The 21,438-nt window shown below is 38.2% G+C and overlaps 1 long non-coding RNA gene across 2 annotated transcripts in view; it reads left to right on the plus strand.

The window, feature by feature from the left end:
- The window catches only part of LOC134550823 (uncharacterized), a 59,816-nt gene that overhangs the window by 4,785 nt on the left and 33,593 nt on the right, over nt 1-21,438 (plus strand). For both annotated transcript variants that reach the window (XR_010080457.1, XR_010080458.1), the window contains 2 exons: nt 128-283; nt 1,889-2,027. This is a non-coding gene — a long non-coding RNA (uncharacterized LOC134550823). The remainder of the gene's footprint in view (nt 1-127; nt 284-1,888; nt 2,028-21,438) is intronic.

The raw sequence follows: 21,438 nt of genomic DNA on the forward strand, positions 1-21,438 counted from the left end.
CAAAACATCATTCAGAAGTTTCACTTCTTAGGCTTGCTAGAGCTGATCTTAAAAAGGTTGGCACTGATGTTTTAAACCATTTGATCTTTTACAAGATCCAGATTGTCACTTCTGTTGTCCCCTTTAGGCCCTGCTGCCAGGTCCCTTTGAAAGGAAATCACTGCTAATGCAGCTGGCACTGCCTGGAGAAAAGAAACTGAAAACAGTTGGCTCCTTTGATGTCAGTCACTGATCTGGCCTCACATGATGCAGCTCCTCTGTGTGGTGTTACAACCTGGTACAGGTAACAGCTTCAATTACCTGTAATCTAAAAAATTACACTCAGACTACAGAGTGGTTCTTGCTTTTAGGGTGGGTTTTCTGAGAGGGAGAATTCAGAGGACAACAAACACAGAGTGGGATGGATATTTCCTGCTTACAGTGAGAAAGTACAACACATGCTTTACCTCAGTTTTAAGTATGGTTACTTAGAAAAGGAGTAGACAGATTTGTAGATAAAACTATACAAAATACTCTTGCACCATTTTTTTTTTTTTACTGACTTGCTGGATTTATGCAGGGCTTATTGTTACTAATTTTTGAAAGGAATTTTAGAAATAGTCAGTGAAAACGAGGTTTGTAGTTTGGGTGGTAAAAAAGCAAGTGGATAAGACTGCCTAAAACAGTACACACCAAACTAATTGAAAGGAGTGGCATTACTTGCAGTACTGTGAGAATTTATGGTACATTTAGCTTGATAACCTTTGCTATTAAGCCAGAATAAAACCTGGTTTGTGTTACATATATGTGTTATCTATGTTTTATTACGAAATTTATTTGATAAGAGAGTTTCTTGGCTATTTGCTGGTTATAATTTAAATAAAAAGATAGAAAAGAGTAGTCACACTTCATACAGAATATATAAATACTTCCCAGAGCATCTCCGTTTTTCATTCTCCACACTGGACTATCCATAAGAAACCAGGATTGCTGAATCTTGGTTAGGAACATGAAGGGTTTTGGTTCATCCATTCATAAATACCAGTTCCTTTCAATTAATCTTACAAATTAGATATGATCTTTGCTGTGTAATTGACAACAGATCTTTGAATATTATTTAAGACATGGAAATACAAAGTGGGGTGTATGGTACTATTTTCACAATGAGTTAAGGGTTCAAGCTTAGTATTTTATTTATCTTGTTACTTGTCAAAAGAGATCAAAATTAAAAAATGGAGGGAAGAGCAGAGTTCAAATTACAGTGCATAAAATTGAAATTAATAGCTCAAGCTATTATTTCTAATTACATAGGAAAAAAAAGTAGAAGTTGGATTCTGTACTTGGGATCTCAGAATAGATGCAAAGATGACCACACAGCCCCAGATGAGAAAATTAATTACTTCCACCTTTGAATTTTCTGAGAGAAAATTCTGTCTAATTTACTCCTTTTCAGAAACTTTCTGAAATCAGTGTTTATAGCACAAAATTTGTACAAAACTCGTATCAACAAGAAATCAGAGACAAGTCTGTATTCCTACTCCCTCTACACTATGGAGATAAATACTAATGATTCTTAGCTTTTAAAACGTACATGGTGGTCACATAGGTAATTGCATTATTATTATTATTATTATTATTATTATTATTATTATTATTATTCAGAGAGTATTGTAATGAAATTACCAATCAATTTGTATCTCAGTAGATTAGCCCTGGTTGAATAACTTGCCATGATTCACACATCAGTCTTCACTTGTGTGTCCTTTATTTTTGTCTGCTTTTGCTTTTCTAGATATTTGTGTAGTTTCTACCATTATAGTGTCTGACCAATATAAAAAAAAAAAATAAATGTAAACTCCTGTCTGAATACAACCTTTTATGTAGTAAATATAATTTATGTTCCATTTAGGGATGTTTCACAGTGCTGTGACAAGGACAAAGGAGACACAGTACAAGACCAAATTAAGATGCAGTTAATTAGTCTGTGTGACAGACTTTGCAACTGGGAAAGGAAGATTAAGAAATAAAGTCCTTGTCTTCATGGAAAAGTGAGTACTTTTTAAGTACCAAGTAATGGACCATTCTGTAAAAATGTATGTTACAGACAGTGAAAAGGAATTTTCATGCCAAAATGCAAAGCTGTGTCCAATATCTTAAAGTACCTCTCAATTGAATTAGGGAAAGTTTGAGAAGCAGGGTATTTATGACTAGATAGAAGACATGCTGCTTCTGATCCCAAAACTTTATTTTTGTAAAGCACTTCATTATGGAATGTGCTCATACCTTTGGATTTTACTAGGATTCTCTTTGTTCAAAGTAGATTAACCCATATTCAGAGTGGGAAAAGCTGCTTTTCTTTTCTGTCTGGTAAGAATGTTTCCAGCAGGAGTGAGCCAGGGTTGGTGGTGGGCTCAGTTTTCCTCTGTGTTTACTTCCTTGTGTAGGCAAACCCCGAGCGAGTGCGTCACACAGGAAGTCTGGGGAGTTACTCCAGATTTATGCTGATGTAACAGGACATGAGAGAAAATTTATGACTTTCCATCCCAAGCAGATGGAATACTGTTAAGTGACAGCTCCAGCAGGAACAGATTTGGGAAGTACTGTTTTAAGGGCTTGTTAAAGGAGAATGTTTTAAAGAAAGCTTGGAAATAGCAGAAAGAGGAATCATGTTCTTTTTTCAGGTTTCAATAATGCCTGAGTAGTGCATTATAAATCCAAGCTGCTTTTAATGCTGGAATACTATCCAGTGGCCTCTGTTTCCTCAGTTTTATTGTCTACTAATCTATTTAAATTTAGACTATAAGGGGGAAAGACCAATGCTAGTACTGATCCGAGATGTGGGTACTCCTGGTCTGTGCTGGATTTGTGGCAGGCTGTCTATCCTTGGCTTGTGATCTTCCTGTTCTACTGCTGAAGTACTGAAAGAAAAACATTTGTAATAATGAAAGAACTGAGAGAGACCTTACAAATGTGCTAAAAGGCATCGGGGCAATTTTAAAGCTCTTTGTAAAATGCAAAACACAAATGTAGGCTTTAGCCTCTCCACCAGTGTAGTAAATGTCATCAAACTTTCCATTAGCACCCTGCTGTGCTTTCCAGGAAGAGAAATGCCATCATGTTCATCCTATTCAATTTTTAAAAATATCTCTCTGTGTCTGTCTCCTGCTTCAAAACACTGTTGAGGAGACTGGACAAGTTAAACACAGCAATTCAAAAGTCAGATCCATTAGCCAAGATGAATTGGACTTTCTGCTAAAAGAAGAATGATGAAAAGTACTGACAGAGTGAACAGACTGAGGATTTCTTTCATTTAGATATTGTAGTTTCTTAGTATCACATATTTCCTTGATAAATTTCACTGAATAGAATTTGATTTTTCTGGCCTAACGTTTTCCTTTCTTCAATAGCCTTATGTTCCATTTTGTATGATGCATGTGATATATTAAATAATTCTATTCTGTTTTCTAATCAGTGTTTGTTAGCTTCCAAGAGTCAGATCTTATTGCTAGGCAACTAAAGGAGAAATCTCCATTTCTGTATGAAGCAGTTTGCTGTATCCATGCTGACCCTGTGCTTATCCATACATTCATCTCTAAAATGACCTAAGTGCAGCTGTAAACAGCAAATGTAAACATGCTGCATATCTTGCCCATATGGAATTATCTTGCAACTGAGTTGTTAATAGTCAAAACAGCTTGGAAAAAGGCAAGATTTTCCCCTCCCCCTTTTTAGATGTGTTTCCCTCACATGTACCTATCTTTAAGTCTTTAATTTCAGCCTTAGTGCTGAAAATTACTTCTTTCTTTTGGACTAAAAGAAATAGGGATTTATGTATTAATCACTGCAATTGTTTTACATCAGGATACTTCCTTAATTTAATTAATATTTCTGTGAGATTTTGATTACTATAATTCTCTGATTGCAAGTTTTCCAAAGGAATTATGAGATAGAGGACTTAGTGTGAAAACCAACAGCAGGGCTTTAGCAGATTGTGATGACAGCAGTCTTTCTGCAGTTTTTACAAAGCTTATACATTTAATAATTTGTTGAGCTCTTGTCATCTCGGTGCTTGATTGCATTTCCAGGGTCATCCAGTGTATTTTGGTGATTTTCTAATAATATGTTCTCTGTAACATCATTGTCTTATCACTAATGATTTGTTCTGATTTTCTTCAATGTTATTTTTGTTGCTACAGTATCACTGTTCTGCCATGGAGAAAAGGGCTTCTGCTGTCACATATTGGAATGACCATTTTTTTTTTTTTTTAACTATTGTAGATTGTTTTTTAACCAGTTCGTGACATGCTTTTAACATATGTGTGGTGTGAGAGTCTCCGGAGTGTGGGATTAAGGTCAAAAGGGGCATGTGGAGGTCACCTAGTTCCCAGTCCTGCTCCAAGCATGGTTAATCTCTGAGGTTCAGGGCCTTGCTGTGTTCTTTCTCTCCCCAATGCTGAGTGCCAAGGCTGGGCACAGAATTCCAGTCAAGGGTGTTTTGGCTGTGGCCTGACAAGTGCTGAGCAAAGAGCGACCAAGAGGTGACTCTCAGACGTGCTGCTGTCACCACCCTTAGATGGTGGCTTGGCTGGCTGAATTACAGCTTTCCAAGTAAAAGCCTTGGATGGAACAGGCCCCTTCCAATACCCAATTCTGCATTTTTAATTTCTCCTTAAACCAGATTCCGTTCCTTCACTAAGGATCTGCTAAATGAGTTTATGTATATATTTTCATATAGGTAAACCTAAAGTTGGTTAGTATAAATAAAGGAGCTGAACGGATCCATTTTTCTGTTCTAATTTTGGTTCAGCTGTGATTAAGGATGTTCCGCCGTCCTTCCTGTTCAGATCAGAAATAGATTGGTAACTGACTCATGTTAGAAAATACTGCATTAAAAATAGAACTGATCGCATGCTGTGGGTGATCCATGGAGTGGGGCTTCAGGTGAAGGCAGGGTTCAAACTCTCTTTTCTGCTTGCCTGTCATAGCACTGCTATTATTTATGGTTCCCACGTGGCACCACTGCTTTTCTCACCTCCTCAGCCTCACTTGCTGTATTTAGGGACTGAGGCAATCTGGCAGCACAGCTGAGGGAAGGGAGGAAGGCTGCAGCTCTGCCCCATACTTTGTGTTTCAGCAGTGCCAAGGATATGGGAGCTGGGAATGCAGGTGCTGAAGCCCTGCTGAAGCCTGGATGGACTCAGTGCTGTGAGAGACCTGGTTCCTCTTCCTGAGAGGAGCAGCACTGCTGGGCCCCAGCAGGCACTGGGCATACTGGTGGCACTGGTGGCTCAGGCTGGCTCAGGTGGCAGCCTGTGCTCAGCTTACATCAGGTGCACAGAAAAGCAGACTGTGTAACAGAGGACACAGAACATGTGGAAACAGACTAAATTTCTCTCTTTCTTTCTGCCAGTTTAAAGTGGAGAGAGCACTTCTAGAGAGAAAATGGTATCTCACTCTTAGATTCAGCAATTAGCCTCTCTTTTAACTGCAGAGGAGAATGACAGGCAGTGCTGGTTGCAGTGATGCACATCTCTGATGCAAACCAACCCAACTGCAGAGGAATATTCCCTGTGAGCCACCAAACAGCTTCCAGGTTAAAGAGGAGCTTGCACATCCTCCCATTAGGAATCCACTAAGTGTCCAATATCCACAAAATGAAGTTATTATGTTTGGCATTGTTTGCTCAGTTGTAACTTTCAGTTTAAGTCCCAAGTTAGAGTCACAGAATCATTGTGATTGGAAATGACCATAAGAGCCAGAAGATCCCCATGTCCCAGCACCACCACAATGTTCAGCATCAAATTACTAAACCATGTCCTCAATGCTACATCTGACCAAGCTGTATCTACTATAAATATTATTTCTAAAATAATATTGTCTTATACACTACTTATTTTATTTTACAGATTCTACCCAGTCTTCTTGTTTTCTTATAAGATTTTTGTTGCAAAAGATCTAATTCTTTAAGATGTTACAGATGGAAGCACAAAAATGGTAACTTATCAAGTAATTAGAAATAGTACCTGCAATGTTAATATTTTTTATCTTTTATGCCTTTCAAAAAATCCTACATTTTTGTGACGTTTGCGTGTTTTCCTTAAAAAAATGCTGTAGGTGTTGATTTCTTAGAGGTTGATTTTCTTAACATACATCACTGAATCTCTTGATTATAAAAACTGGTATTGTTCGATTAGGCAATTGGAATAGTTGACCATTATAGGTCCCTTCCAACTGAACAATTCTATTGAGTACATTTATTTTTCATTTTTTGGACAGAAAAATCAGGGTTATTTTGAAAAAACAGTTCAGTCTTCTAACAGAGTTGGTTCATCCAGCCTCTCCTTTCTACAATAGTGCTTCAAAAACAACAGAACCTATCTCAGTTGTGAGTTCATATCCAGACTAAATACATGCATTTTATTCATCTATCATATTCCTAATTCTCTCTTCCTAATCTAGCTGTGATTTCCAAATTTGCCTTTTTTTTTTTAAGTGCTTCAATGGAGAGATGAAGTTGCTTGCCTCATAACAGGCTGAAATAAATCCATAGGCTTTCAACCTTCAGGGAAAGTGTGTTGAATTTGCAGGATAAGCACGATAGCAGACTCTAGACATGATAAAAGGAACTGTGTAGCCCACACATTCAGTGCATTCATCTTTGTGCCTGCAGATAACATCCTGAACTTCCTGACATAGGTGAATCTAACTTGCTCCATTCCTCCCAGGCAAACAAAACGATCTATTTTTAAAATGATTTAATCAAAGGAAGTTTTATTAAGAGGAAAGCTGAGCTGCAAAAAGGAAATACATCCTGCCGTGCAAAATTTGGCTCCAGCCTGCCCACCACCTTGAGCTAATATTGTCCATGCCTACATTTACAACTGGTGCTGAGCAGTTGGAGCCAGTTTGCCTCTGGTGCCAAGAACCTGATGTCCACACTGCATGTGAGTGGGTGGAAAGGAGGGAACGTGCTTTGAACTGGCTCCAGTTTGCTCCTGTGAACTGGAAATCCAGCAATAGCTGGGGCACAGGAGATGCTCTGCAGAGTCTGTAGAGAGCATCTTTCAGCTTTGTGTCTTTTGGCTGTACTCTCTGATTTGGGCTGGGTGAAACAAAGTCAAGTGAGAGGGAATGAGCAGGAGATTCCCTTCAAAAGCACATCCCTGGTGGGAACTTACAAACTCATAAAGATGTCTCCATTGAGTGGATGGTTTGAAAGGTAAATATATTCTGCCAGACTGAAGGGAATTAGTACCTTCTGCCCTTTGAAAAGAAATTCTCTCTATATTCACTGATGCTTGAAAAAATATTCCAGTATGTATTCTCTGTGCTAGGATGAGAGAGGGGAACATGGTAGAATATAAGGTGTTCACAAGGGAAGATGCTTGTCTGGTTAATAACAAAGGGCTCACCTGGTAAGTGATGGCATTTGTTTAATAACTAACACAGAGGCTACATGGACAGAAAGGTGTCTTCTGTATAGGTGATTTTACTGTTTCAAAGCCTTCACTATTTACCTTTTTCTAAAGCTGCAACTAAGGGAGCTTTCCCTGATTCCAAATTTTTTTGTTCTTCATAAAATGAAAACTGATAAATTGAAGGCCTTGCATGAAATCCAGAACTGCAATTCATTCCATAGCATTAGTTGCAGACAATACTATTGCTACCTTTATTCTTCTGAGTCAGTACTGTAAAATAATGCAGCAGTGAATACAGAGAAATATGACAGTCCTGTAAAAATGGTGGAACTGAAGAAGGTTATATAATTCAAACACTTGTGAAAGTAGTAGAATTATGGATTCCTTGCCAAGGCTTGTCTTCTGAGACTGTGGTTGTTTACAGGAGTTGTAGCACGGAAGCCCGTGAGGAAAGCTGAGATGAGATGAGGAGGCTGATGCTGCTGCCTCATTCAGATGAGGCAGGACTTGCTTTGAGCAATGACTGCATTCATTTTCATGAGGTAGTCTAAAAATGGACTACAAAGCAGGACGGGATCCAACCCCACATCTTAGTATTCAAACTCTGTTTAAACAACTGTCTGCAAACTCTGTGTTGCCCTTGTGTTTGGTATGGCTCTCAGTGGAAACCAGTAACACCAGTATGTACCACCAAGGGGGGAACACAAAGCCAGAGGCCATGGCACTTGTTACACAGACCTCACTTAAAATAGGTAAGTGGTCTAGTGAGCAGAGGTCATGAGCCATATAGAAACTTGTACCAAAGCTTTTACAAGCCTTTGCATGAGAACTGCAGCATTTATGTAGCTTTACACATTAATATTGTTGGCCTTCTGTAAAGGAAGTAAATCAATAACTGAAAATTTTTAAAAAATACGTGTAAAATAAGTATTCTTTTAACCCAAACTCTCTCTCCCCCTTTCTGAACCACTTTATCTTGTTGTTCCCCATGTGATTCTTCCTTCAGCACTACATCAGCATGTGTGGTGGTCAGTGGGAGTTTTGCCAGAGTACAGCATAAAGCAGGTTTTGGCAAACGGTGATTGCAGATTATAAAAGGCTGGCAGCAGAGCCAGCGTGGGGTTAGAAGCCATAACATTGAGGAAGTTGGCCAAGAGAACCAAGATGTTTCTCAGAACTCAGCAGAAGCCCTGGAGCTGGGAAGTCCTTTCCTCATCCTGCTGATTTTAAGGTCATGTGGTAAGCAGCATTTAAATTTTTGGAGTTGGAGACACTTGTAGATTCTGCTGGGTGTCTGTGAGCATCCTCAGTATCTTATTTGGGAAAAAAGAATATGGTGTAGTGTACCATGTTCAAAATCTCTCTGACCTCTGAGCATTTGAGGTTTGCTCTTATTGTGAACATCTACTTTTTAATCGTATTTAGGGCCCAAGTAATTCTAACTGGTGCTTGAATGGTAAATGCTACTTGGTCCCTCAGGGTTTGGCCTTCTTTTTTTAAAAAAAGGCAGTGGCATATGTAAGAATTAATTAATTCCCTGCAGGTTTCTGTCTTCTCTTGAACTCCCAATATGATTTTCTGGATCTTTCTGCACGTTCATATGTATTCAGCAGCTGAGCAACTATGGTTAAAAAAAAATGCCCTGAAAAATATCAAAACTCTATTTCTCTCCTCCAGCCTTTCACAAGATACCTGCAACAGAGAGGGTCAGGAATGTTAATGCCAGCTGATTTGAGACCTAGGAGAACAAATCACTACACAGCATTTTTGCCAGTGTAATCTTTGGTCATTATTATTGATTGAAATGCAGCTTAAAAGTGTGTTTCTTCTGAAGCCTTTTGAAAAATGGTGGCTGTCAATACTCCTTTAAGGTTGTAACATCTATCAGCAGCCCTGTAAAGATGGTGAATTAGTTCTGCTGAAGTACATGACACCTGTGAGAACTCCTCAGTGTGTCTGATGGGGAATCAGAGGTAATTTTCAAATTTTAGATACAAATGGAGGAGAAGAATAACAGTTCTCTGTGATGTGCCAATTTATGAGCAATGAGTAAGTGCACTATGCAGGTTAAAAGCACCTCTTTTTTGAGAAGGCAGCAAGGAAGAAAGTGTATAATTATGTACTGAGCTCTGACCCCCAAAATAGTCAACTTTACAAAAATTAGTCACCAAGGAGACCTGTAGAACTAAGAGAGAGTTTCCTGGGAAAAAACTGTAAGTGCTTGAATGTAACTTAGTGAGTTTCATAGGGTTGTGATCTGAGTATTTAGTTAGGTTTTTTTCCCTTTGAGTTGATATTTGACATCTGTCAGGTTGAAGGTCTTGCACAAGAGTGAAAGTTATTTTACAAAAAATTAGGTGTTACAAAAATAATTGAATTCCAAGAGCATGGCCATGCTTATGAAGTCCTGACAAGAACATTTTCATGGATTTCTATTCTAAAAGGTAGCAGTACATATTTAACTAAATTTAAAACTCCCCCCAAACAACAAAAAAGTGCAAAGAGTAAAGACAAGTAATTTCTGGTAATTCATGCAGGTTATTCTTTCTGATTTGCTTAATATTTTATGTACAGATAATCTGTGAAGTCCCTTGAAGCAGAACAAAAGCTTTAAAGATACTCTTCAGATCTCACAGATAATATTCCTAAATGTTATCAGTGAGGAAGTAGAAAGCAATTTTTCCTGAACTTTACCTCAACGAATAATTGTTGACAAAGGGCTCTTCAGGATGAAATGTCACATCTTCTTTTTCCTGTGGCTTGTGATAAGTTGTGCAATCAAATGCTAGGGTCACTAGTTTTTTACTAGGAAAGGGTTTATTATGTCTACGTGCCCAAATGTTTTCAGTTCTCCATAACTCTGATGGCACAATATGTGATGGAAGTAAAGGAAATCAAGGTAATATTTGTGCCTGCTAACACAAACACAGCTGTACCACCTCTTACTAGTTAGGTAAATACTCTGTCTGCAAAGTTCAGGTCTGGAAGTAAATATCAAAGCTGACCAGTGTTAAATGTGTTGTTTAGATTAGGCCCAGCATTCAGTTTGTTTCCTACTGAAGTTCTCTGTGCTGCCATTGACAATTCCCACTCACATAAAAGCAACTTAAACAGATAATTCTTCTGCCTCTACAGCTCAATGAAATGAACTCAAAAGCAATTTCCTTGCCTCAAATACGTTTATATCTTTGAGAAGTGAATTGCTGGATAAAACTGGTAAGCAGGGCTGTGATTTTTTTTTTAGCCAGCCTTTCAAGGGTGGAAAATGATTTCAATTGTAGATCAGGTCCTAGTGAAGATCTTTCAGATCTTGGATTAATTTATTACAGTACATAAAACAAATGTAATTTTGACTCATCTTGTGTATAAATGGCTCCTCTAATGTATTAGATTTTTTCTCAGTTACTCAGATTACTGATATGTTTCCTAGGTTATCAACAGATTTTTTTGTATAAAGAAGAGGGAAGATTGATTCTGACATTTTCTCAGTTGTGTGCAATGACACTTTTAAAATCGTAACAGTCTCCTGCCAGCTACGGATATTGACTCAGGCATGAGATTTTCAGAAGACATGCTTACTTTAGAGACTAGTTTGTCATGTTTCCATCTGTTGGATAAATATCTTTTTGACTAAGTGTAAAACCCCAAATACATATCATCCCAGATGCTCAAGAGATTTTTCACCCCACTGCTGAAAGGATGAGACACAAAATCCTTTCAAAACCCCTGCCAAGTGAGGCTGCACAGTCCTGTCCCAGGCAACTGCAACAGCCACCTGAGGTTTGGACCTTCACCAATCCTGCTGCTGGAAACAGCAATCCATGAGACAAATCTTGCTGCTGGAAACAGCAATCCATGAGACAAATCCTGCTGCTGGGGAGTGCATGGTTACCCAGCAGGTGGGAGATGGAAACCAGGAGGCTGGAGGGAAGCAGGAGCTGTGAGAACGGCAGAGGGTTCTGTGCTCTGCAGCCGGGTTCCCGGAAACCTGACCTTGGGTTGTTTTGGGTACTGGCTGATAAGAACCTTTTCCTTGTTGTCTGAGCACTGAGACTGAAGAAACTTGCATTCCTTGTTTTTGTATTTTATCCTACTGGCTCTACCAGACAAGGACTGATGGGGGCAGGTGAGACTGAAATCCAGTTGTGCGAGCTCCCTCCTGGCACGCAGAGATTTCTGTCCCTCACAGGGAGTATTTGTTAGATAGACCTTGAGAGGTGTTCCTCCAGGGTGCTAAGAACAGTGTGTTCACTCATAAATACTCTTCTTTTTCCCTTTCCCCTTTCACTGAGATAAAATAATGCTCTGGTGGCACAGTCTCTGCAATCCTTCTGTTGCTTCACTTCAATAGATATGGAGGGATCTGGCCTCCCCTGCTACACCAACGTGCTTTCATTGATACTGGTTTTTTCTTTTCTTAAATGTATTGATGCCTAGGAAAAAGCAAAAGCTGTTAAAGCAGGAAGTAAGCAAGAATGACAGAAGAATCACTTTATGCTGTTGACTTCTCCACAGCAGGTTTGATGAGAGTGGATAAAGACAATATTTTGTTTTTTCTTCAGTAATGAGTTTTACTTAATGTGGCCACCAGCAGACTTGGTGATCCTATGTCCCATTTTATATGGTGTAATTTTAACCATGCCGTTTTCCCTTTTTCTCTGTCAGAATAACCTGAAAAGCAGGTTTCTTTTATTTTGTACTTAAGTTTGATTCTGACCAAGGCAGTGAACAGCTGTGGTCTTGCTGTAAGTTGCTTCTGTTATTTTCCCTATACTTTCCCAATCTCTGCCTGCAGAACAGGAATGTGAGACTGGAAGTGACTCACTGAATCACAGAATCCACCTCTCTGCTGCAGCATTCATCACATCTTATAAAGTCCCTTGAAAAACATCCAAACTTTGTCTTGAAACTGCTTTGTCATGCACCTCACCCTCTCTGAGATCTCCTACATTGTTTAAAAAATGCTGTTACTGAACTTGAAAGGCCTCAGCTCTCCTCACTGCTGCTAAGTAAGGTTTTTTTCCCAAGATAGACACATGAAAACACAGTGTGGAGGTGTTTCTTTCCAGTTGCTCCTGCCAGAATGCTGCTCTGGGACCCCACTGATTAGAAACTCAATTATTTTGCTCAGCCTTCATGGCTAATTGGTCTCTGCTTGGAAGTTTCACCCAGTTTGCAGATTTGGTCGTGCAGTTTCCTGTGTTGTCAGAACTCTTCTGGGGAGATTTGTTTCAAATAAGTCTAGGATTGCTCACTGAGTTGAGTTATGGGAATGCCCAAACTTATTTTGTCAGTTTATATTACATGAAGAATGCAGAAATAGGGAGGAAGATCCAGGGCTGCTGAATGATACTGTAGTAAGGGAAGAAATTCCTGGATTATCTGAATATGAACAGACTGAGACTGATTACAAAAGCTCTGTAGATGGAAATATTTCAGGATATCTCAGTTGTGTGTTTAAAGTCAGCATTACAGAATTCTTCTCATCCATAGGAAGGACTTAAGTTTAGAATGCATTGAAAAGTGGTGTTACTGCCTCTGTGATAGTTTTTCTAAATCAGTGAAAAAAAACCCAAACAACTTTAAGAGTGCTTCTATGATGACAGAATATTCTGAGTTGGAAGGGACCCAGATGGATCACTGAGTCCAACTCTTGGATGGCCCATACAAGGATCAAACCCACAATCTTGGTGTTATTAACACCATGTTCTGACCAGCTGAGCTCATCTCATGGCTTTTATGAAAGGAAATAGCATCACCCAAGCCTATGTCTTCTGGAAGAAACAGGAATGACAAAAATCTCCTTCAAATTTTCTTTTCCAGATTTTTTTTTTCCTCATTCACAACTTCTTTTGCCTTCAGTGGTGAATTTCTAACTATGTCCACTGTTAGCCATGCCATTAAATTCTTGTTTTTCCTTTCAGTTCTTATTTCCTGGACTGATAGCATAACATTCTGAATTGATTCCATAATTTATGACTGGTATTAAAACTAAAGCAGATTACTTTATTTTTAGATTTTAAAATTAATGTGTAAGTAGATTCCACCTTCATCTGATATTCTAAGAATTTACTATCAGCCTCTGGCAGGGGAAATCAAATGGATTTTTAGATAAATGCAACACAAATTCCAGAAATACCTCTCTAGAACTGTGTTTTTTGATTCAAGTGCTAGAAATCATGGAGTTGTTAATAAGAGATTTTACTGATGAAGCAGGATGGGACTCTTTCACATATTCCTTGGCATTCCTTATTGATGCTTTCAGGTCACATTTGCACAAATTCCTGCTTTTGGCAGGGCTCTGGCAACGGCAGTTTGATCCAAGAGCATAAAAGGGGGAAATTTAATACTGTTATTGGGGCTGTGTGCTTCCAAAATTTTTAAATAGCTGCTTAGGACTTGGTAACTGAGGAAACCTCCTCTGAGTCCAGTCATTCACCCCCACCTTTGTATCAGAATCACAGATCATCTTAATAATCATCTCTTGTATCCTAATATCTGATTTTGGACTGATTGATTCTGCATTCACCGAGTCTCTCAACAATATTGAATATTTGTGGCTGCAAGGGGCAGCAGCTGTAGAGGGAGGGGTTTCTGTGTGGGAAAGTTACAGTGTCTGTTCATACATTATTCTGCCACATGATGTCCTCCTAAGCCAGGTTAGAGTTATGGAATGCCATTTACAAGTACCAGTCTTGTAAACTATTACTCTAATCAGAAATACCTAATCTGTAATTAGTTTCAGTTGCTACATATGAATAGTGAACATTTCTTCTGAGGCTGAGCATTATTAATACAGCCTCATTAAAATCCAAAGCTTAAGAAACTTCAGCATTTTCAATTTGTTCAGCTTAGTGCTCACTACTTTCCGGAGGCATTTTGTGCCAGTTGTGTATTTTTTGCACCAAGGCACATTTTCAATATGGCACACATTATATGAGCATTGTAATCAATCTGATGAATAAATTACCTTAAACAAAATGTCTTGTACTTGTATTTAGGGTATAACAGAAATAAAGACTTTCAGGTGCTGCATCCTGCTGTTCCTTTGTGTCATGATAATTGTTGCTTTAAGTAACTTTTTCTGTCAAAAATCAATGTGCTTTATAGTGCTAATGTAGTGTATTTTTGTGTACTTAGGGCTGCACTTTAGGCTGTTAGTTTTCTGCCAGTTCATTATGTTAGAGGGGATAATCTCCCACCCTGACAAAGGAAAAACTAGAACTAAATTAAATTAAATTAAATTAAATTAAATGAAAACTAAAGCAGCAGCCTTGAGGATTTTGGTCATGGTGCTGAGCTCCTGGTGCACTGGAGGTCAGCAGTGCACTGACTTGTCTCAGCTCTCAGTGCAGTGCTTCAGAATGTTAACCAAAACAAGGACAGAAAAATAACCCTGCTTTGTTTCAGCAGAGGCAGCAGCTCTGTCTTCTCTCCACACTTCATCCATGTTTGTGCATATTCACACATAAAGTACAGGTGTGTGTATCTCACCATACAGAAACCAGCAGAGACACAAGTGAAACTTCATCCCCTGCTCATCTGAGCTTTTATTATGTTAGGGGTTTACATTGGGCATCAACTATTCATAACAACACAGGTTTACCAGGTGGCTGGATAGGAGCAGAGAGAAAAAATTCCAATACAAATATCTCAACTGTTTAAATTTCACTTGCAGATCTGGCTCTTACTATGCCACTAAATTAGACACTTGGACTTAGGACACACTGCAGGGCTTTCCTCTGGTATGGAATTTAAGTTTAACCTAAACTTCAGTTTTGGATTTTTAAATGGACTAATTCTTCAGTTTAAAAAAAGAGGAAAAGGGTCGCACAGCAAATTATTAGGGAAATGAACTGTTTTCTGTGGAATTCTCAGTAATTGGTCCATCCCTCTCCCCTGAATCCATCCAGTACCATTTAAAGTGATCATACCAATCATCACAGTATTTAGGCATAGATTACATTCATAAAGAAAAATGAAAATGCTGTTCTAGTATGCCAGTGAAATCTGCTTTGACAAGTTAATCCAGTATTTATTTAATTAAACAATGGTAGTAAAATATTTAATTGCACTTTAAGATTTCTATTTCTGTCACCCAGCCATGGGAGAAATTCTGAATTCAGCATATGTCAAGCAATGAAAATGCCTCAAGCACATCAAACACCAGGCCATTATACAGATTAATGAAAGAAAAAGAGCTGCAATGTACACAGGTATTAAATATTTAATTCCCTTCCTGCTCTTTGATTTTGAAGCAAAAGGGAAATATCCCTCTGCTCCCTCAACCCAGCCCTGTTTGTTTCTGAGGAATGTTAATCAGCTTCCTAGTGCCAGCAGGCTACAATCACCAACTACTAATTAGTTTTAGATAATGATATTCGTAATGAGGCTCTAGTTTCTTAGTGGCACCAGACTGAGCTTGACTTAAGTTTATTCAGTTATTTATTAAGAATGCTGTTGTGCAGTGTGAACAGTTTGAGCATGTTTAATGCCAAATATTTGTCTTTCAGTTAATTGTGTCAACACACCATTTTAAAACAGGTTTTGCTGATAGAGCAGCTGATTTTAAATTAACTTTCCATTAAACAGAGACAGTATTTGTCTCCTTGTTACTCTAATTGTTTGATTACTCTCTTGGACATGTTTACTACTCAGGCAGTTATCTAATTACCTGAGATAAGAACACTTAATTGGGAAGCTTTTAAATTAACTTCCTGTAACATTGCCTCTCTAGGAGGTCTGTTCATGGTCTCATGTCAAATGCTGCTATTTTTGCAAGGCATAAAATTCTCTGCTAGGTGTTTCACAAACCAAGTTTTAATTGGTTGGAGCTGCCAACTGTGAGGGGTAGAGAAAACAGATCAGTCTCCACTTCGTGTGGGTGCTGTTGTCAGGTACGAGGTTAATTTGTATGTTCCCAAAAGTTAGCCTTAAAATACTTTACATCATTAAGGCAGAGAAAGAATACCATTATCCAGGAGATGGTAACAAATGCTGTGGGATTATTTCCTACCTGGAGCTGTATTATGGAGGGAGAAATGAAACATTTCAAGATCTATGTGAGGACCTCAGTGTGGTACCACCTTTCTATCTGGTAAGTTTACAATGGGGGATTGTGTTTAATGGGTAAAAACGTGAAAAAATGTCATACCTGTTTCCTTGTAACATTGTGTATTGAAAGTAAGACTACAGGAGACAGAAATGTAATGTGTCCTGGCATCCTGTCTTTGCTTCTGCTGAACCCTGCAGGCCTTATGTGACCTTTAAACTCTTAAAAACAACAACCAGCCATCCAAAGATTGTGGTGGAAGAATGTAGCATATTGAAACATTTTGGATTTTATGCTTTTTGTCCTTTCATGGCTGTCTTCTACTTTTACATTTTCAGTATTTTAGAGTAAAAACCTGAATTTTATTGATACTCCCAAAAGATCAGGTGTTTAAGGGCATAATTTTTGTCAAAGTCACATGTCTAAATTGCAGTTTTGAAAACGCTTCTAAGTGCTTTCTGTTGGCATGTAAAGTCCATTTTTGGGTTGTTTTTGTAGTTGAGAGTTCCCCAGTATGATTAAAGTATTCTCAATTTTGACAAATTGAGCACTAGAAACTGATGGATTTGTTATTCATTTGAGTAAATATGTGGAAAACAGGTTTCAAGGCATATGTAATTGCATTTATGCCATCAAGAAAATGTGTGCTATTTCTGTATTCCACTCAATAGAGCATCTGTCTGAGATGAAGAATACCTCAAGTTTTTATTTTGGCTTCCAGGAGAATTTCTGTCATCAGTAACAAATGCAGGAATCATTAGTGAGATGCTGTGTTGCTCTGTCATGTGTGATCTTTCTGCTGGGCCCAAGAAGCCTTGAATTATTTTCCTTGCAGTAATGCAGCTTCTGCTGAATGTTGTAGAATGGTTTCCAGTTTGTTTCTTAATCCATTCTTTGGGATAATGGAAGACATGGATCTGATCTCCCTCATTCTGAGGAGAAATCAATATTTCATAGGTGACTGCCAGACTTTTCTTTGAACAATAGTAACTTCTTTTTCTTAAGTTGTGTTTTGCTTTTCTAGTTCCAAATAAAGGAATACACACTGAATGTTTCAGCATTATAATCAGCCCAGCTGAAGCCTAGGGATATCAGGATATATCAGTTATAATTAAAATATAGGTTAAATGTAAGTGAGGATGTAGGTTATCCCAGGTTTTAGGCTAGCTGTGTTCTCCTCTGCTCACCAGCTGTATTCCTTGGGAAATTTGTCCTAAAATATGCTTTCCTTGTTTTATCACTGTAGGAAATGTTTTGCTTTTTTTGCTTAATGGACTGGGGGACAAACCTATTTAAAAGTTATATTTTATAAACTGAAATCATCTACAGTAGGTAGAATTTGAGGTTAATGGCATTAGAATCTGGTAATTTCTGAGTGACTGTACGCAGCTGTGAACTTTGGTAATTAGGAAGAAACCTTGAATCAGGAACAGATTGCTTCACATCTTTTTATTCAGCATGTTCTCCAAACTTGCTGATCAAACATGAGATGCATCCCAACTATGAGATACTGGAATCTGATGAGTAAAATCCCAAAACTGGCAGAATAACCTTCTCCCTAATTTTACCAGGCACTGAAATGAGACTGACAAGCCTGTCATTACCAAGGTCTTCCTTCTCACCCTTCTTGATCTTTTGCCACTTTTCAGTCAGCTGGAACCTCTCTGGACTTTTCAAAAATAAGGAGAGAGGTGCTGCAATAACATCAGCCAGCAATTTCAGTACCCTGGGATGAATCCCACTGGGCCCCATAGGAGATGGGGGTGAAATAGCACAGTTTGGTTGTACTCCAATGGTCAGCTGGCATTTCCTTTTCTTCTTGGAAGCACATAATGCACGTGGACATTTTCTCTATTTCTGCCACACCAATTTTCTGCTTCCTTTTCTCATGGAGATACAAAATTATTGCAGCTTACCAAGGTGCCAATAGCTGTGAACTAGTTCAGTGAAGAGCTGCTGGTTTATCATTTGTACATGCCTTGTTGTTGTGTGTCCCACAGCATCACTCACAAGAGGATTATGGTGTGCTTAAATGACAAATGCATCACTTTGTGCCAAGCTCCTCAAAACTTGAATTTCTATACTTATTTAGTAACAAAACCATTAGTGATGATTCTGGGTATTTCAAGTCCTCTGCTAGTTTCAGTTCTCTTTAGCCTGTCGTGATGTGTGAGAAGTGCAGATCATGAACTTGTCAGTCAGGCAAAGGCAATATTGCTTTATAACCTTCTAATTATTAAAAAAAAATCTGTACACACAATTGTCCAGTGAACTTTTGAGGGTAAAGTTATCTTTGACATCTGAGAAGTGTGACACAGCAACATAAGAGCATGTACTGCTACTTGGAGGAGTTCTGCTGACTTATCATAAAGATTTAAGTTGACTCTTGAAATTGCTTTGCTTTCCTTTTAGCTACCTAAAGGTATGAGAAATTTATTTTTTTTTTAGCTTTCTTGCCCTTGGTGTGGCCACGTTGACTGTCACCAGTCACCTCCTGATTTCCAATGTGCCTCAGCACAATTTCCAGGAGTATTTGCTCCACGCCCTTTCAGTTTTGGGGTTCTGCTGTGCCAGTGTACTAACACATGAAAACTCTGTTTTGGTGTCTTCAGTTCCCCAGTCTCAGGGGAATGATTTCCTTTCGGTTTAATGATGTTTTTTCTTGTGGCAAGAGGCTTTACAGTAAAGAAAAGGTTATCATGTAAAAGCTATTTTACCTCGGTCAGACCCAATACACTGATTTATTAGGGAACTTAGCCCATGGGTTTAGGAGAGTGTGAGACATCATGGTAGATATCTGACTCAAGATATCTTACTTTTTATCTCAATATGATTAAATCTCTCCCCCCTTTCCCCCAAATATATTTGTAAATAATTACAACAGGGAGCTCTGAAGAGGTGAGGATATGAAGGACAGTGGCTGAATGCCATTTCTGGCTTCTTTGTTGTTAGAAAATACAAGGAAGCTGATGTCTGCCAGAAAGGTAAAGCTAAACTCTTTCAGTTGGAGATACTCTGTGTTTTGCTGGCCCTGGATTCCTGAAGTTGCTATCTACTTCCTGAAAACTTGCAAGATAGCCCACTTCTAAAAATATAAAGAAGTAACTTTGTTTTTTATTAATTTTTCTTAATGTGGCTTTTTTGGCATGTAAGTACATTTATTTTATCATGTGGCAAAAGAAATAGGAAAAAGCTACTTCCTTATAGATATTTTAAGTAAATTTCCAACCTTTTTGTCTTTGCATATGAACATCTCAGGTGGCAGATATCATATAACATGAGAGATACTTTTTTAATGAGAAATGCAAAACAAGAGTGAATTAACCCAAATTAAGACCAAGTGAAAAGAACTCAATGATTATCTGTGTTTTGGTTTTGTATTATATCCTGAAGTTCTGTTATAGCTGAGTGACATGCTCACAGTTAAAGGCTATTTTGTGCAACCTATTTAAAACATTTTGAAATACAGCTTTAGAGTATTTGAAATGGAGATGGATGAAGTTAATTTGACAGTGCAGGCTGGAAGATGTGTAAATGCTCAAGCACAAACTCGAGTGTACAAGTAATGATGTCCAAGTTTATTCGATGTCATGGCACAGATCAGAGTTGGTTTTATGGATCTGTGAAGGAAGCCAATTTTTCAAGGTATTAACTGTTGTTCAACTTCATCCCAGGCTTGTAAGACAACTTGTAAAGCTCTCCTTTCCTTCTCCTCTCTATCCTTTATATCCTTTATCCTAATTTTATAGGTGGTATTCCCTTCCCTCAATCTTTGTACCCTAGGAGTTGCATATATTGGAATTAAGACTTGTAAAAGAAACATTGCTTGTATTTTAAAAAACAAAAACTACATGCAAAGCAAAACAAACCTGTTTTCACTTTGTCAATTGACTAAGAGGCTAAATAAATTAGTAGTTTGGCTTCCTTACCCCCTTCCTGCAGAAGACAAAATGTTTGGCTTTCACAGTAAAGTGCTATGCAAATGTAATGCAAATCTAGTTCTAATTGTAGTGCAAATCTATGCTTTCTACACCTCTTTGTAAGGAACTCCTTATGTTTGAAGTTGCTCCCCTATTTTATGCCAGAATAGTATGAAATGTTTTGGCCATTCGCCTGAAATTGGGTCGTGCAAGCCAGAATTTCAGCTTTTGATTTTGTCAATTATGTGTGTGACTGCTCACCAATTTTGTATCCTGCACAGAGCACCAGCACAAAATGTGGGAAGTCTAGATTTAAATCTCTGTTCTTCTTGATTCAGAGCAGTTTATCCTGCATTACCTGGAGGCATGCAGGGCATGGAGTTGAATATGCATCTCCTGTTTTAACTGTGCCACTAGACAGGCTTATCCAGCCAGGGCACAAGTTTATGTGAATACATTCATATGGGATAGCTCTGTGTAGATAATGCGGCTTGGAATAACAGTTATGATAAAGTTTCATTTAATCAAAAATACTCTGTTCATGTCTATGCGTATAAATAGCAAATAATTAGTTATACTCAGAATAACTCGTTAAAATTCCATTTAAAGCCATTAAAGTTAATCTGGGCATTTAAAAGGCCATTATCAAGCAATTAGTTTGCTGTCTGTTGAATATTGGAGTTTTTAAAATTGCTTCTGAAAGGGGAAATTGGAAGTGGAAGAAACTTGCAGACAAAGCAACAAAAAAAAAAACACCAAAAAATTACTCACTGTCTGGTGATAGAACTCTCCAGAAAAGCAGATATGGATTTCCTTTCTGATAGCCTGTTCTTTCTCCTCCCTCCTTAACTCTGCAGAAAAGTTAAGTTTCTGTCACTTTTTCATTTCCATTTCCATTTCATTTCCATTGTGGCCACATCAGAGAAGACCAAATTATTTCCTGAGTGATGAAATGGGGGGGAAGAAAATTAATGGAAACATCAAGTCCTTATTCAAACACTAATTACCAAGTTCCAGCATTCTGTGCTGGGATAAAATATAATGTTTTAAGAGCCCTGTTTCTCATCAT

Source organism: Prinia subflava, chromosome 5, assembly GCF_021018805.1.
Source record: "Prinia subflava isolate CZ2003 ecotype Zambia chromosome 5, Cam_Psub_1.2, whole genome shotgun sequence".
Classification (NCBI taxonomy): Eukaryota; Metazoa; Chordata; class Aves; order Passeriformes; family Cisticolidae; genus Prinia; species Prinia subflava.